This window comes from Protopterus annectens, chromosome 9.part0 (assembly GCF_019279795.1).
Source record: "Protopterus annectens isolate FY-2018-M chromosome 9.part0, PAN1.0, whole genome shotgun sequence".
NCBI classification, from domain to species: Eukaryota; Metazoa; Chordata; order Ceratodontiformes; family Protopteridae; genus Protopterus; species Protopterus annectens.
Window position 1 is genome coordinate 690,178,167 of NC_056743.1, and position 15,000 is coordinate 690,193,166.

The 15,000-nt window shown below is 39.9% G+C and overlaps 1 protein-coding gene across 2 annotated transcripts in view; it reads left to right on the forward strand.

Annotated features, from left to right (window-relative positions):
• LOC122811452 (major histocompatibility complex class I-related gene protein-like) overlaps window positions 1-15,000 on the forward strand; it is a 685,432-nt gene that overhangs the window by 571,705 nt on the left and 98,727 nt on the right. The window lies entirely within an intron of this gene.

Consider the following 15,000-nt stretch of genomic DNA (forward strand, 5'->3'; position numbering starts at 1 on the left):
AGATCTCAAGTTTGCTTAAAGGCCATTCTCCCCTCAGCAAAAAGATCTGAAAGTGATAATTATCCCAAACAGCCTCCACACTCTGGGAAAGAATCATCAATATCTGTTTGCCTTTGTTTGCCTTTGTGCTTCTTGCATTTCAGTGTTTCAGAATGATTCTCCTATACTCCCTATAAAAATACTTATTTCAAAATCGAGGAAGTTTGCAAAAGGTCCCAAGTGTGCTTAGTGGCCATTTCTACCTCAGAAAAAAAAATCAGAGAAATAATAACTTCACCCCACTCTCTGGAAAAGAGCCACCAAGATCTGTTTCCATTTATGTCTCTTCCATGCTGCATTTTAGATTACTTCTGGTTGGGATTATCTGCATAATTTAAACAGCATAACATTTATTTTTGTTTCACTGCACACTTTCTGCAACATGAGCCCAATGAAAGGAGGCACAAAAAATTCTAAAACTATGACTCCCATACAAGCAGGCACATACACCCGCCCCCCCCACCTACACACACACACACAAATATGTATGCGAGTGTGTGTGTGTATATACGTATGTGTGTATATATATATATATATATATATATAAAACCTGCATGATACATGTAAACCTGTATTATACATTTAAAATTGCAATGTATTTTTCAGATGGACTGAGGGAGCCTAAGGGTAAAAGAGTTGCTGAATGTTTACTGTCAGACTGAATTCTGTCTTCATTTGTCATACTTTTTTAAGTATTTGCTCCTGTTAAGTTGTGGTAAGGTGGTGATTTCTTTCATGTACTGTTGATGAGAGATACCGAACACTGTCAAAATGTAAAATTGTATAAAACTTTGAAAATTCATGGTAACATGGAGACACCAGGTACAGCCCCTTACCTAGGCAGACCTGGTACCTCCCTCTGTAATGATAATATTTAAGCTGATCATTTGTCAGTAATAAATCAGACAAGAACAGTCATCCATCATTGAATAAAGATCTGCTGAAATGCTTAACTGGCTGTTTTTTCCTCTGGAAAGGGAACTTTATTTTTGTTAAGTTTTGCTACTTTAGCTGCAGACAGAATCCAACATTCTGACAGTTATCTTTATTCCTAATCTTTTAATAACTGACAGACCTATGTGCTGTTGTGTGGTATGATGAGAAATGCCAAAGCAGGAGACAAGAAAATTCATCATCAATGTTCACCTGTATCACACTTTACTGGAGATACTGTTAGTTGTTTGTTAGTAATTATCATATTTACATATGTACTTAATACTTCAAAAAACAAGTGTTATAAACTATTGCATGGTGTCAGGCAAAATCTTAGATATCTTTGAAGAAAACTGCTGTTAATATTGGTAAGTTATACATCTTGAGAGACATTCAGTATTTATATTGCTAATTATACAATCAAACATTTTCATATTTCTGAAAGATCTCATTAAGGTAGGTTCCATGATCTTAAAACTTATCAACCTGGAAATATTTCTTTCTCCTCCTGTAGGCTCTCAGAAAGGCTATTACCATATAGTCTCAGATCATTTTTCCACCTCCACACCCAACCTCCTAGCACCATAACCAAGATGAATTGCTCAACTCTTGCCTTCTTAGTTTTAAGCCCCAAGATCTGAAACTCCCTTCCCAAACAAGTGACACCCTCTCCTTTTCTGTTTTCAGGAAAAACCTTAAGGCTTACTTCTGCAAAGAAGCAGAGTGAAAATGCTGAAGCAAAGATAGCATTACTTAGGTCCAGCAATCCAAACACCAGGATGAAGCAGATAATCTCCTGTAATATTATTCAGGTCTGTATTATATGATCGACATTTGAAAATGTTGAAGCACCTTCAGTCAACAGAATAATGTCGAACGCTGAGTTTGTCGAATGGTCAAATCATGTCACACCTCTTTCCCCAAATGTAGTGCAGTCTCAGAGTTAGAATATTTATTTGGGGGGGTGTGGGGGGCACAGCCCCCCCATGGTGGGGGGTTGGGGGGACAAAGTCCCCTACTTAAATATGTTTGTCTTTATGTGGTGGTGTTTGTTGGCCTTCCGATTTCTTTCCCTTGGAAAGAAATTGGTGATTTTGCCATTCGACAAACTCAGCTTTCGACATTTTCGTGTTGAGTAAAGGTGCTTTGACATTTTCAAATGTCGATTATATGATATAGACCCTATTATTCCTGCTATGACTCCCCTGTCTTAAGGCACACATTCCCCCAGATTCAGCAAGGAATAAGTTATTCCTGCACGGCAGGGACCGTTCCCGTGCAGCATGGCAGCACGCCTTGCATATTCATGAAGTAACGCTGCCGAGCTGTTAAACGGACACAGAGCTCTGTACAAGCGCAGGGGGTTTGTCTGAGAGCAGAGCTCTCACAATACACATGCCCCTGCACTCCAGAATTGCCTTTCAACAATTTAAAATGAACGAGAACACTCGTAACATCCCCAACCCGCTGTCAGACTAAGAAATCTGGTCAAAGACATAAGGGATAACTGTCCTACTAAGCAGAAAAGTGATAGAACAGCAGGTTCAGCATTAGCAGAGATATTCTGAAGGCTACAAAATAAAAACACAACACAATTTTTTTTTTTTAACTTGCAATAAAGTTTAAGTGTAGCTGCGTGGGTGTGCCTGTTGCTTAGCTACACAATGCACCTTAAACACATGAAGTTCAATAGCAAGAGACATTCAACATAAGCACTACTGCAATAGTGTAGTGGTTAGAGTGTATGCTTTCCAAACAGCCATTCCTGGTTTGATCCCCCACTATAACCAAGTAGCATTTTACATGTGAAAGCAGTACATAAACAATTTTTTTATAATTAGCTACTAAAAACATATATATTTGTTAACCAGAGTACTGTAGTAGGACCAGATGTGAGGTGTTAGTTTAATAAAGTTGTGAAACTCCCATATACACACACAAGTGCCCCATACAGTATAGTCACACATGAATAAATGTCATGAAAGCACATTGGGGAATGTCAGGGACAGTAAACAAATTGATAATATGCAATGAATGATGAATCAATCCCATACAGCAGATAGTCTATAAAATAAAAAATAAGCAATGATAAGCATTGCACAGCTCTGCTAACCAAGTGTAAGCATTGTGTACATATGAATACTAAGCAATGAGTAGCCCAGCTAAGTGAATTTGCCTATTGGTAAGCACTGCTGAACCTGCCCATTTAAGCATTGCCAACCTTAGCTATGCAGGTTTGCCTGTAGCTTAGCTTAGCTCAGCATATTTAAAATCATCCAATCACAGCAAAGGGTGGGAAATCAGCCATATTTAAACCCCACAGGTGGGAATACAGCTCATAACTGGTTGCAGCTTCCCACTGTAGGCAGCATGGCAGGAGTCAGAGAGGGCATGCATTTCTGGGTGCAGCGCTGGGGCATACAGGAGTCCAAGGTCATGGTATGACTCCTGGTAAAAAACATGATGAGAGACTGTTGCATGGCAGTACCAGGGCTCCCAATATAAAGCGAAAGCCTGGGACCATCTAGCCCATGATCTCCCCAGTGCCACTGGTATCCCTCGGACTGGTTAGCAGGTCAGGCACTACTATGCCAACTTGAAGTGGAGGAAGAGGGATCTCTTGGACAAGTGGGTCCAAGAAGCAAGGCAGAGGAGTGATGTACCAGCAGTGTGCAAGTAGTCATACCATTACTGTTTTCTAAAGTCCAGAGTGTGTATGTGATGGATAGTTATGCGTAAATATGTCTATTTCCTGAATAAGGAAGCCCATGCCAGTAGGCTGCAATGGCTGCGTCGCGAGGCTGGTGAGTAACAATCCTGCTTGTAGTAGTCATCCCAAATAAATATAAAGTAGTAGAAAATCACCTGGCAGTATAAAAACTGTTGTATGGGTTGTAATGAATAAACCAGACAATATGACAGTAATAGTCTCATATAGGTGACAGTTAAATAAAACTGTAACTGCCTGGCAATAAAGTTCTAAATCCTGGAATGGTTGTGTTTACCTTGGTATTGTATGGCATTTAGTGTTGTATTCTCTGAATAGTAATGGTATTAACCACTGTTACCCACACTGTGCTACATAAAACATGACTAGGAATGTCTGTATATACATTTCAGTGTCAAACATCAAACCCTTCAGAAAATGTATAGTAAAACAAATGCTGTTACTCTAGCAACTGACCAAGTTTATAAGAGCAGTAATCAAAATATGTCCCTATTTGTACCCCTATGTTGTCAAGCTTTGTTCAGATGTTGTGCATTAAGAGACTGACAGGTATATACACAAGTACAACTAGGAATCTGGGAATCATACCTCCCAACCATACCGAATTACTCAGTTTTTACTGAGTTTTGGGGTCCAAATGAAGGGGTGTCACGATTCTCGAGTGGCACCCCTTCATTTCTGATTTTTTTCCCTTTTGTTTTTGAATTTTTAACATTTTTACGCTGTTGGCGCTGACGTCATCACGTGTGCAATGACGTCAGTGCCGTCAGGCCATCCAGCCAGTCAGAATTGAGCTGAAGGAAGCTCTTCCAGCTGGCCGCAAATGCAGCTCTAATATGCAAGTGCTTTGAGTATTACACTTTCAGCCAGGAGCAGAGCTTCAGTCTGAAATGTGAGCGGGAAGCTTTATGTAAGCCGGGAATGGAACGCAAGCTGGGAACAGAGCTAAACAGGCTAACAGACCTTTTTTTCATTCAGAATGCAGAGTAACTGAAATGGAGAAGGCAGAATGTCTTTTAAGGTAACTGAAACAGAGAAGGGTGTGTGTGTGTGTGTGTGTGTGTGTGTGTGTGTGTGTGTGTGTGTGTGTGTGTGACTGTGTGTGTGTGTGTGTGTGTGTGTGTGTGTGTGTGTGTGTGTGTGTGTGTGTGTGTGTGTGTGTGTGTGTGTGTGTGTGTGTGAGAGGAGCATATGTCTTCCTTTGAATAGCGGTCTACATAGTAACCATTGTGCAAACAATACTCTTTTAGATTCTTTCCTCTTTATGAAGCCTGTACAAACAAGATCTAAACCATTATGCTTTTACCAAACTATTTCCAGGTCTCAAATTACATAGCTTTACTGTTGACTCAGAGTTATGAAATACACCAGAAGTTGCCTGATAAAACACATATTATCAAATTTAGTGAGGATTTGTATTTTACTTTTTCACTGAATGCAGAAATGTCTCAGTATCTCCAGATGCCCTGTTAATTCCTTTAATTTTCTGTCGTTGATATCATGTTGACTGCACTGGTGAAACTGCAGTATCTAGATGTTGCTGTGCTTAATGTTGTACATCGTTTTCTTTAATATTGTTTAACTCCTTTACTTCTGGTGATAGTAAAGCACTCATGCTGCATTATTATACCTCCCACCCACCCTCTCTGTTTTGTCCTGTGTATCACCCCTTTTGTTTCTGCAGTCGTAGATGGTGTTACTGGTCTCTACCTTCTAGCTGCAGGTTCTTCAAGTCAGTGATAGTAAATGGCTGAAAGCTGGGATGGGCCATGCATTCACCTAGATGCAAAGATGCAGACATCTGACATGGAATGAATGTGACTGGCACTGAATTTTAACAGTAGTAGAGCAAACAAAGCAGCATAAACTAGCTGAAGTAAGTTAATCTGGTTTTATAAACAAAACTTTATTGAATATAAATAGCCACAGTTGATCTCCATACTAGTGGACAAACTATTTTGTTTAGTATAAGTTTGCCTACATACAGCAGGACTAGTGTTTCTTAGCAATTTCTATTAGTGCTGCTCCAGTGGTATGGAGGGGCAAAGCTCCTTTACATGTCTGCCCCCCAGGTATACCATTATTCAACAGGAGGAGGAAAATGGGTAGGTCATAAGAAAATGCCCCCCCCATTCCTTGTTGGAAAGCACAGACATGCTGAGCTCCTGGATGTCTAAAGAAATAGCTGGAAGATTTTGGTAATGGGTGTCAGGCCAGTATCATGAAGGACAGAGATGAGACACAAATGAAAATATTGTCTGTTTGTGTCAACATGTGAAAAGTGTCTCTACCTATTACTATGAAGTTAATGTCATTCCTTTTGTAAACACCCATAAGATTTATAAGTTGAATGCATTAGCGGGACGAGGGACAGCTCTTAATTTGCCAGTACAGAACCAAACAGTTTATAATACTAATATTTTGATAGATGCTGATTAAGCTCCATTATGATAACTTTGGTGCAGCAACATAGATATTACCTTGTACCTTGAATACAGGGTAAAAAGAGCCTAAAGTCCCTAGCCACCACCACTTGTCAGCTTTGCCTAGGTTTTTTGTGCTAAGAGTTGAGAGCTATTGTGAGAACTGAACTTGTATTTCCCCCAGGTTTTATGTGTTAAGACTTGAGACTTGTGGTGAGAAGTGAGAAATGAATTCACTGAGGGAAGCTGCTGATTTCGCATAGTGGTATGTTGCTTTTGACTGTAGTGCGTAGGGTCCTGGGTTCAAAATTTGCCAGTGAAATGTAGGGTGGTAACATAGCATTTTATTCTAGCAAATTTACAAAATTATACAAGCAATGTGTCCCTGGTTTTTGACCTTTTGTCCCTCATCTCAAAAAAAATGAAATTGAAAATAAATAAGTGCGAGACTCTGTGCAAGATGCCTATGGCTTACACTACTGTCATTCTATTTATAGTGTGGGTGTGGAAGTAGACTTTTGTGATGGAAATGTTCTGAATTGGGCAATTTTGTCATTATTGGTTCATGTGTTGTTTCATTGCCTACAGCACAGCCTACTAGAAAAATGTTCAAACAAATTTAAAATGCGCTCTGTCTAACAAGTGTGTTGTATTATACAAGGAATATAATTTAATAAAGTCAGGAAGGTGTATCAAAGAAAAGAACACATGTATGTTTCTTGTTTTGTGTGCAAGGGGCCAATGATTTGAAAACAGACCAAAGGTAATCTTTATCCACCACTGGCCCGATGCATTTTCTTTGGATGTGGTGTGGGTTTCAGTGCTGTTTCAGTGAATGTGAGTTTCAAGGGCAGAGAAGTTTTAATGCCAAGCCTATTTTCACTGTGAGACAGTATTGCTTTGTTTAGCAGATGTCTATTAGTGTTTCTGCATTGTTGTGCTGTAAAATGTAAAAATAAAATCCAAATAATCATTGTAGAAGTAAAGCGGTATGCACACATTAGTGTTTAAACTGTTTATGGTAAATGGGGCAAAATAGCCAGGTAATGGGACATTGGGATGGCTGCAGGGGGACTCTGGTGCCATATTTTGGTTGTCTGTTCTTCAGTTTGCATTTGAAAGTCGCTATCCCACAATTCCATTGGAGTGGGTGGGGTTAAGTAATTATGTATGCAAATTAGGTGTAAATCAGCATACAGATTTGTACCTATTTTTCATGGGCTTTGTCCAGATTTTTGATGTTTCCAGGTTGAGAGTAATGCTGGGAATATGTGTAGAAACAGTCAGGTAGTGTTAAACATTCCCTCCACAGGTCTACCAGGTAACACACCAATGCCCAAACCAAGCCATATGGTATTGTAATAATACCTGTAGAATAATGATTAGAGCAGTGATCATTAAAGTTGTGAGTACTGCAAAGATATATAAGTTGCTAATTGACATCTCCCCCCCATATCTACAATAATAATCTAAACACACAAATAAATGGGTATGTTTACACCAAACCTACTGTTGGGGCATATGTCATATTGTTCAACAAATGTGGAAATGTGTTTCTATTAATGTTCCATGTTGAAATACCATCATTGGTAGCATGTTGCTATCAGTGTAACCTGTATGCTGTTGTAATGTCCACTGTGATTCCATATATGCATGTGTACTGTTTGCTATGTAACTGTTCCAAATCTGGTGTTTTAGTTTAATAGGAATATCTATGCATGCTGTTATAACTAATCCACATATGTTCACATATGTTCTAAAACTGCAACACCATAGCACGTTTGGGAAGGCCAGTCCCAGCAGACCCACCTCTCCCACCTCATCTAGCCATGGCACCAGGCTCCAGCATGTCTGGGTCCTACCCTGGGACCTCCTCATCCACTGGTCCTGCACCACCTTTGGGTAGAACTGCCTCAGGGGATGGGGCTCTTCCCCTCCCAGGAGCAGGCACAGACAGGATACTGTCACCCGAACTGATGTCCAGGGATTAGTGCATAGCGAGCTCCGAAGGGAGTTTGGAGATCTGCTATGCAAGCTTGAGGGCTGTGTGGGTCAGCCTCCTCCTCCTGCTCTGCCCCAGCACAGCCACCTTCGGGGCCGTGAAGGTGCAGTGGTGACTGCCCATGGGTTGGGACCTCAGTCACACTGTTTCCATTTGGGGGCTCATGGGATTCTGATTTCCAAACACCCCTCCACGTCCAAGGTGTTTTAAAAAAATAAGTTTTTTAAAAAATAAAAAAATAGCCTTGTTACCCTTGAAAATGACAAAAATATCATCAAGGTAACAGGTATAATAAAAAAATATTTTCCAAAAAGGGATTGATAAGGATAAATTCCTTTTCCCAAAAGACCACGACCACATTAGAAAAGCTAGCCTCACACGATGACGCCATGGCAACACCCTGGGTCTGCAAATAATGTGAATCATCAAACAGAAAAAAGTTTTTGACAGATGAACCACAAGCATGTAAGGATTCATGGTCTTTTTTGGCTAATATTAATGGTTTGTAATATAATGGTGATTACAACTTTGCAACTGTGGAAGTGAAAGATTTGTACACAGTGATCCCTCATGAATTAGGTATTAATTGGGTCAGTCAGCTGTTGGTCAAGAAGGGTATTAACAATGAGGAATTATATTTTTGATACAAGAATTTTTGGACTTGCTACTCATTAACAACTTTTTTTCTGTTTGACGATTATTATTTGCAGGCAATCCCTTTTTGGAAAATATTTTTATTATGCCCATTATCCTGATGATATTTTTGTCATTTTTCAAGGGTAACAAGGCTATTTTTAAGGAATTTATGGATTATATTAATAGCACCACTGATTTTTTTAAGATTCACTAGTGACTTCCAAAGGGCAGCAATTTCCTATTTGGATATTTGTTTGAGTAAGGTCAGTATCAGACAATGCTATGTGGCCACTATTTTCAGAAAATAAACTTATTCTAATTATTTTCTTCATTTTTCAAGTTCCCACTCTGGCTAGCAGAAAAAAATCAGTTGTCAAAGGTCGGCTAGTCAGGGCCACCAGGGATGATTTCCAATTTTAATGATTTTTTAGTGGAATGCCAGTTTCTTAAGGATATGTTTTTGAAACGTGGATACCCACATTCCTTATTGGAGGATACCCTGGCGGAGGTCACTTTTAAAAGGTTGACTTGATATTTTAAAGCTATTCTAAATAACTCCCAATTTAGTGGCATGGATATACCAGACATTTCTAATGCATATATTAGTAGACCAATATCTAATCCTCCTTTGCATTTTGCAACCACTTTTATCACCTCGTTTTGCACTGAGGCATATGTGATCAAGCGTATCATGTTTAAGAACTGGGATTTGATATCAGCTGATATGAAAGTCAGGGATAATTTACCCAGTAGACCTATGATCATATATAAAAGGGGCTTAAATTTAAAATCCATGTTGGAGGTTAAGAAAACCAAAAACTCTAGAATAAAAGGTATGTTTAAATATGAATCATGCCCCCAATGCAAACGTGTCAGCACAGGTCTTTCTTTTACAGTCAGAGATATGACATTTTACTGTACTGGTAGATTTAATTGTAATAATAGAAGTATCATCTACCTGGCTAAGTGTAAAATGTGCCCTATTTTTTTATATAGAAAAATCAGATAGGAGGCTTAGGGACAGGGTTTATGAACACATATATGCAATCAAGAACAAAAAAGTTGAGAATGCCCTGGCTAAGCATATAATCAATTTTCCAGACCATATTTTTGAGTTCAGGGTGATAGACCAAACAATATTAGGGGTGGCCCCATCTCCTTATTGTTGGAGAGATGTGAATTATTGTGGCAACTTAGATGTGATGCATTTAGATATCCTGGTATTAATGAAATGTGCTCTATAGCATGTATATTGAAACTCAAAAGTCTTATTAGGTAAGTGAGCATTATGTCATTATGGTGAATGTTTTAATGTCATTTTTTAACGTAAGCTTTTTAATGAAGTTTTGCATAACAATTTTTACAATTATAATTCAAGTATTTGGAAAATGGGATTAATTCATACATCTATTCAGCAGCAACACTTTTCATATATTTTCACATATCGACTATGATTTTAATAGAACATATTTATATAACATTTATATTTTAGTATATATTTTTGAATTTTATATACTTGTGTATCAATTTATATCATATCATATTACATTTCTTATATAATATACATACATACTACAGCTTTCTTCATTTCCATTGGTTCAATCCTTTACATTCAGTATCAATTGCATTTATGGATATCAATCATTTAATTTATCATGTGATGTAATTTAATTAGGGATGCATCTTGGGAGGATGTATTTAAATGATTGTCTTGCGTACTGATTCTACTTTAGTCTGAAAAAGTACAGGTATTATCCTGTATGAAAGCACTTACTTTACCAGGAATAAACTACTTTTTTTGAGTGCTCCTTGGTCCAGTGCCATTTTTTGCAATTTTCCAGTTTGTTATTTTTTCCTCAGTAACCTATTATTGAAGCTCTTGACTTAGAAGGGGTGGTCCTTGACCAATAATCCTTGAGAAATATGAAGCACTATGGCAACTTAGAACTAATGCCACACAGTGGCCGGGCCTTAATGACTCATTTTCCTTGTCATGCTTTTTAAAATTGGAAGCTTTGGACAGATGGTTTATTCTAATTGCTACAATGGAGATGAAATATGTGAATGTTATTTATTTATTTGCATTATAAGTATTTTATGGTTATAAAATGGTTTGAATTTTTAAAGTTGTTTACTACACCTTTCAAACATCTACTGTTATCCATTTGGAGTAATGGAATGCATAATATAATATATATTATATGTTTATATTTTAAAATATTTTATACATTTTATTTATTGATGTTTTTGAGTGATAAAATGTGGTGTACTTATTTATACAGTTTATACAAATATATAATTACTTGTGGGTGTTGGTTGGTTTGTTGTAAAAATAGGAGGCATGTATTTAATGATGACTGTATAAAAAAGTGATTAATTTTAATGGATGTGGCATTCTGAAGAAGTCTCTGAATCAGCATAGATGAAAGCACTTAATTTTAATGTTCTGTTACATTTTTTATTCTTATCCTGCAGTGGAATAAAACATTTTATTGGTTTTCGGCTTAAACAGCATATTATTGTGTTCCCTTGCTCTGCTTGTGCCTTCATTTGCTTATTCGTTGTGGCTTTTTGTGATTTTTGTAGTATTCCATACTACACAGACAACTAATGTGCTGCTAACCTGTATTTACAATTCCAAAGGTGTGTGCAGTTGACAGTTACATTTTATGTACTCTGTCTAGGGTACTTCCACCTGTGTACTGTGTGTATGTCTGGGCCCACATTCATGACATATCCTTCTTTCAGATGGTGACAGACATTGACATCTGAACAGTGAGTATGGATGACAGCTGACATGGGTATTGCTGAGATGCATTGTGGTTGGCACTGCAGTTGTCAGAACATGGCCCTGTCATCAACAGTACTGGCCACAGGCCACCAAGACACAACCCTCCATGCCTACATGCTGACCACTTCCAGACAATATTGAACACACAACAACCTAACACACGGACTCCTGCATATTGTACACATGCAACAATCTATCCTGTAAATTGGGTCAGCTCAGCTAATTTGTGCTCCAGTGTTATTAAACCCACACTTACATGTTACTGCATTTCTACATAGGATTGTGTGTGTGTGTGGGGGGGCACCTGACAACTTTTAACATTTTCCTATGACTGTACTGGTATTTCAGGTATTCTGTTGGCTTCCATTTCGTTTTGTATTCTGACCTATCATGCAGACTGGAGGCATATCAGTAGAGTACTGATCTTAGGTTTTACTGCCCTACATTTCTGTTTCAGACTTCTTACCCTTCAGAACTAACATACAACTGCCAGACCTGTTGTAGTCTGTTTGTGAGGGTCTGGAGGGGGAGCTGTTCACCATTGCCATAAATTGGGGGCCTTAGCACAGCCTTTCTTTATGGTCATTTACACCTGTCCTGCTGGCTGAGGGTGGTGTTGGGAATGTGAGCCTCACTGACATGCATGTGTGTGTCCTATGGGCAGACATTTGGGCCACCACATGTACTACAGTGGGATTTGTCACCTTGTCTAGTACTGCCTACTTTGCTGACACCAGTATTTATGGATTTCATGCTGCCCATATAGGTGTCCACTATCTGCTGCCATCCCATTCAGCCACCCGATTCCCTTGCATGCTCACATCCATACCATAGATACAACTAGCAGAACATACTATTCCATTCAGCAATTGATAGGAAGAGTGACTTACCTTGTGCCTGTGCCAGTATTGAGGATGGTGCTGGAGGGCTGACTATGTCAGATGCACATAGTACACTCTGTATACATGGTAAAGCACAGGTAGTGTAATGTTTGGCATCTCTTTTACTGCATGTATGAATCAGAGAGAGGTGTCATTCCCTAGGTCTCTACTGTGTCAGTGTATGTGCTATGCATTGCCTCTTTGCCAAAGCCTGGGCATACTGAGCATGCCTCCTTTTGCCTACATGGGTAGGCTTTGGTTGCTCCTCCTCCAAGCCCCTCTGTGCCTATGATGGCCATGGCAATGGTGGGAGGCTGTGTGGCCTTGCCCATGCTGTTCCTGCTGCAGCTGTTTCTGCAGGATCACATTGTGTAGCATGGCACATGCCATGACAATTTGGGTGCATGTAGCTGGTGACTACTGCAAGGCTCCACCAGACGTGTCCAGGCACCGGAACCATGACTTGAGCATCTCAAACACGTGCTCTATTATGATTCTGGTTTGTGCGTGTGCCTCATTATGGAGTTCTTGCTCGGGTGTGTGCATTTCTGATGGGTGTCATCAGCCACTGCTCCAGTGCGTAACCAGCATCCCCCATTAGGTGGCCATATGGGATGTCCCCACTGGCAAATGTCTGGAACAGCTGTGTCATATGCCAGATGTGAGAATCGTGATAGCTTCCAGGGCTGCCAGCACACACATTCAAGATAATGCCCTGTGCATTGCACATGACCTGGCAGTTGATGGAGGGGAAGCCCTTGCGATTTATGTAGGCCATACCCCGCTCACCAGGTGGTGCTTTGATGTGTATGTGCGTGCAATCTATACCACCCACTACCTCAGGGAATTCTGCTATTTGGTGGAAGAGACGTATATTGCTGGTCAACGCCTCACAGCTGTTGAGGAAATATATGTGCTCACCAGCATGTGCTGACATGTCATCCAGGAATTGGTGGAGTATCCTGGATGCTGATGCCTGTGAGATCCCCATGATATCCCCAGTTGTCCTTTGGAAGGTACCTGTGGCTAGTATTGTTCAGCCTACACATACCTTGGTATCCACTGGGATGGGTTCCCCTCTGTTGGTTCTGTGTGTTAGGCGTGGCTGGCACAGCTCAACAATTTGCTGTAAAATGTCCCTGTCCACCCTATAGCACTCCATTATCTCCAGCTCATGTAGCCCCTGATAGGTTACCCTGTGTCTGTACACTCTTCTCCTCCTCCCTGTGCATTGGTTGTCAGCATTCACATCCTCACCACCCTCAGTCTCTTCCACATATTGATGTATGAGAGCAACCGCAGCCCGTAACATTTTGTTAGTATTGTTAGGTAAAATTTCCCCATCTGTGTATACCGGTGGTGTAGAGTTTGTGGGAAAAACCAGAGTGAAAGGTGTTTGTATAGTTTATAGTAGTGTGCTGGGCTGGGCTGCTGCCTGTGTAATTGACTAATTCTGATAAACTACACCTACCAGCTATGCTAGTTCTCCTTGATTGCCTTCCTGCTGCTGTTTTCCCTTCCCATTGCCTTCCCGTTTAAGCCCCGAAGTGCACTGCGCATGCCCAGTTCTCAGATGTGGAGAGCTGCTATTTCCTGTTTTTTTTTTTTTTTTTAAAAACGTGGTGTGCAGCGAGCACACCCATTTAGACAATCTAAACACTGCTAGGCAGCCTCAGACACACCCCCTTCCTTAGCTGTGCTTTGTTAAGGATAAACATGGGCCACAGAGCTCCAATAAGCTTACATCATGCATGACACTCCCCTCTTATGAGGTCAACTACTTCTTATGCTTATACCATGGTGTTGCTGCACCTACACTCTTAGGTGCATGCTAACACTGAGGTAATCTGTGATTCAGTATCACTCCCCTTATCTGCATAAAACTGACTGCTAATGCATGGTTACAAAACTCACACTCAGCCTTCCCCCTTAGCAATCACTATTCCATGGTATTGTGGTCTTATGCATGCCATTGACTGTTATGGCAGAATGCTGATTCGGGTTGAAAGGCTTATTTCCAACTTTTTTCCTTATTTTCAGGCCGATCACGTTTGCCCACTGCTGCCCTATGTTTAAACGGCCAAAACCAGCCAAACAAAATTAAAGTTATGTTTTATGATTTTGCAACTATTTCTCATGCTAATGGCCATATATTTTGTCATTGGCATGCCTACTACATTGAATACTTGCTTTCTTTTGAGCTGTCATGCCTTCTTTTTGTAATTTACAGAATTGAATTTGGTTAGTAACAGAATACATTTCTGCAGGTTACACTATTCCTGCATAGACGCATGCCTGCTTCCTGGATCACTAATTCACCTCATTTGCATGGTTTTCACCAGCAAATGAGGTAATTAGCATAAAGCAGTGGTGTCTGTGAGAGAATAGTGTAGGCACACTCATGCACGTCTCTGGGGCTCGTTCCTGGATGGCTCGGTGACCATATTGCGTGCAGCAGCTCTTGCACTATTCCTGCACTCCATGCAGAGCTTGCTGAATTCTGGGGATTGCCTGCATTGCAATTTTTGCTGTCCTTAGCACTATAAATATCTCTGTGAATACTGTTC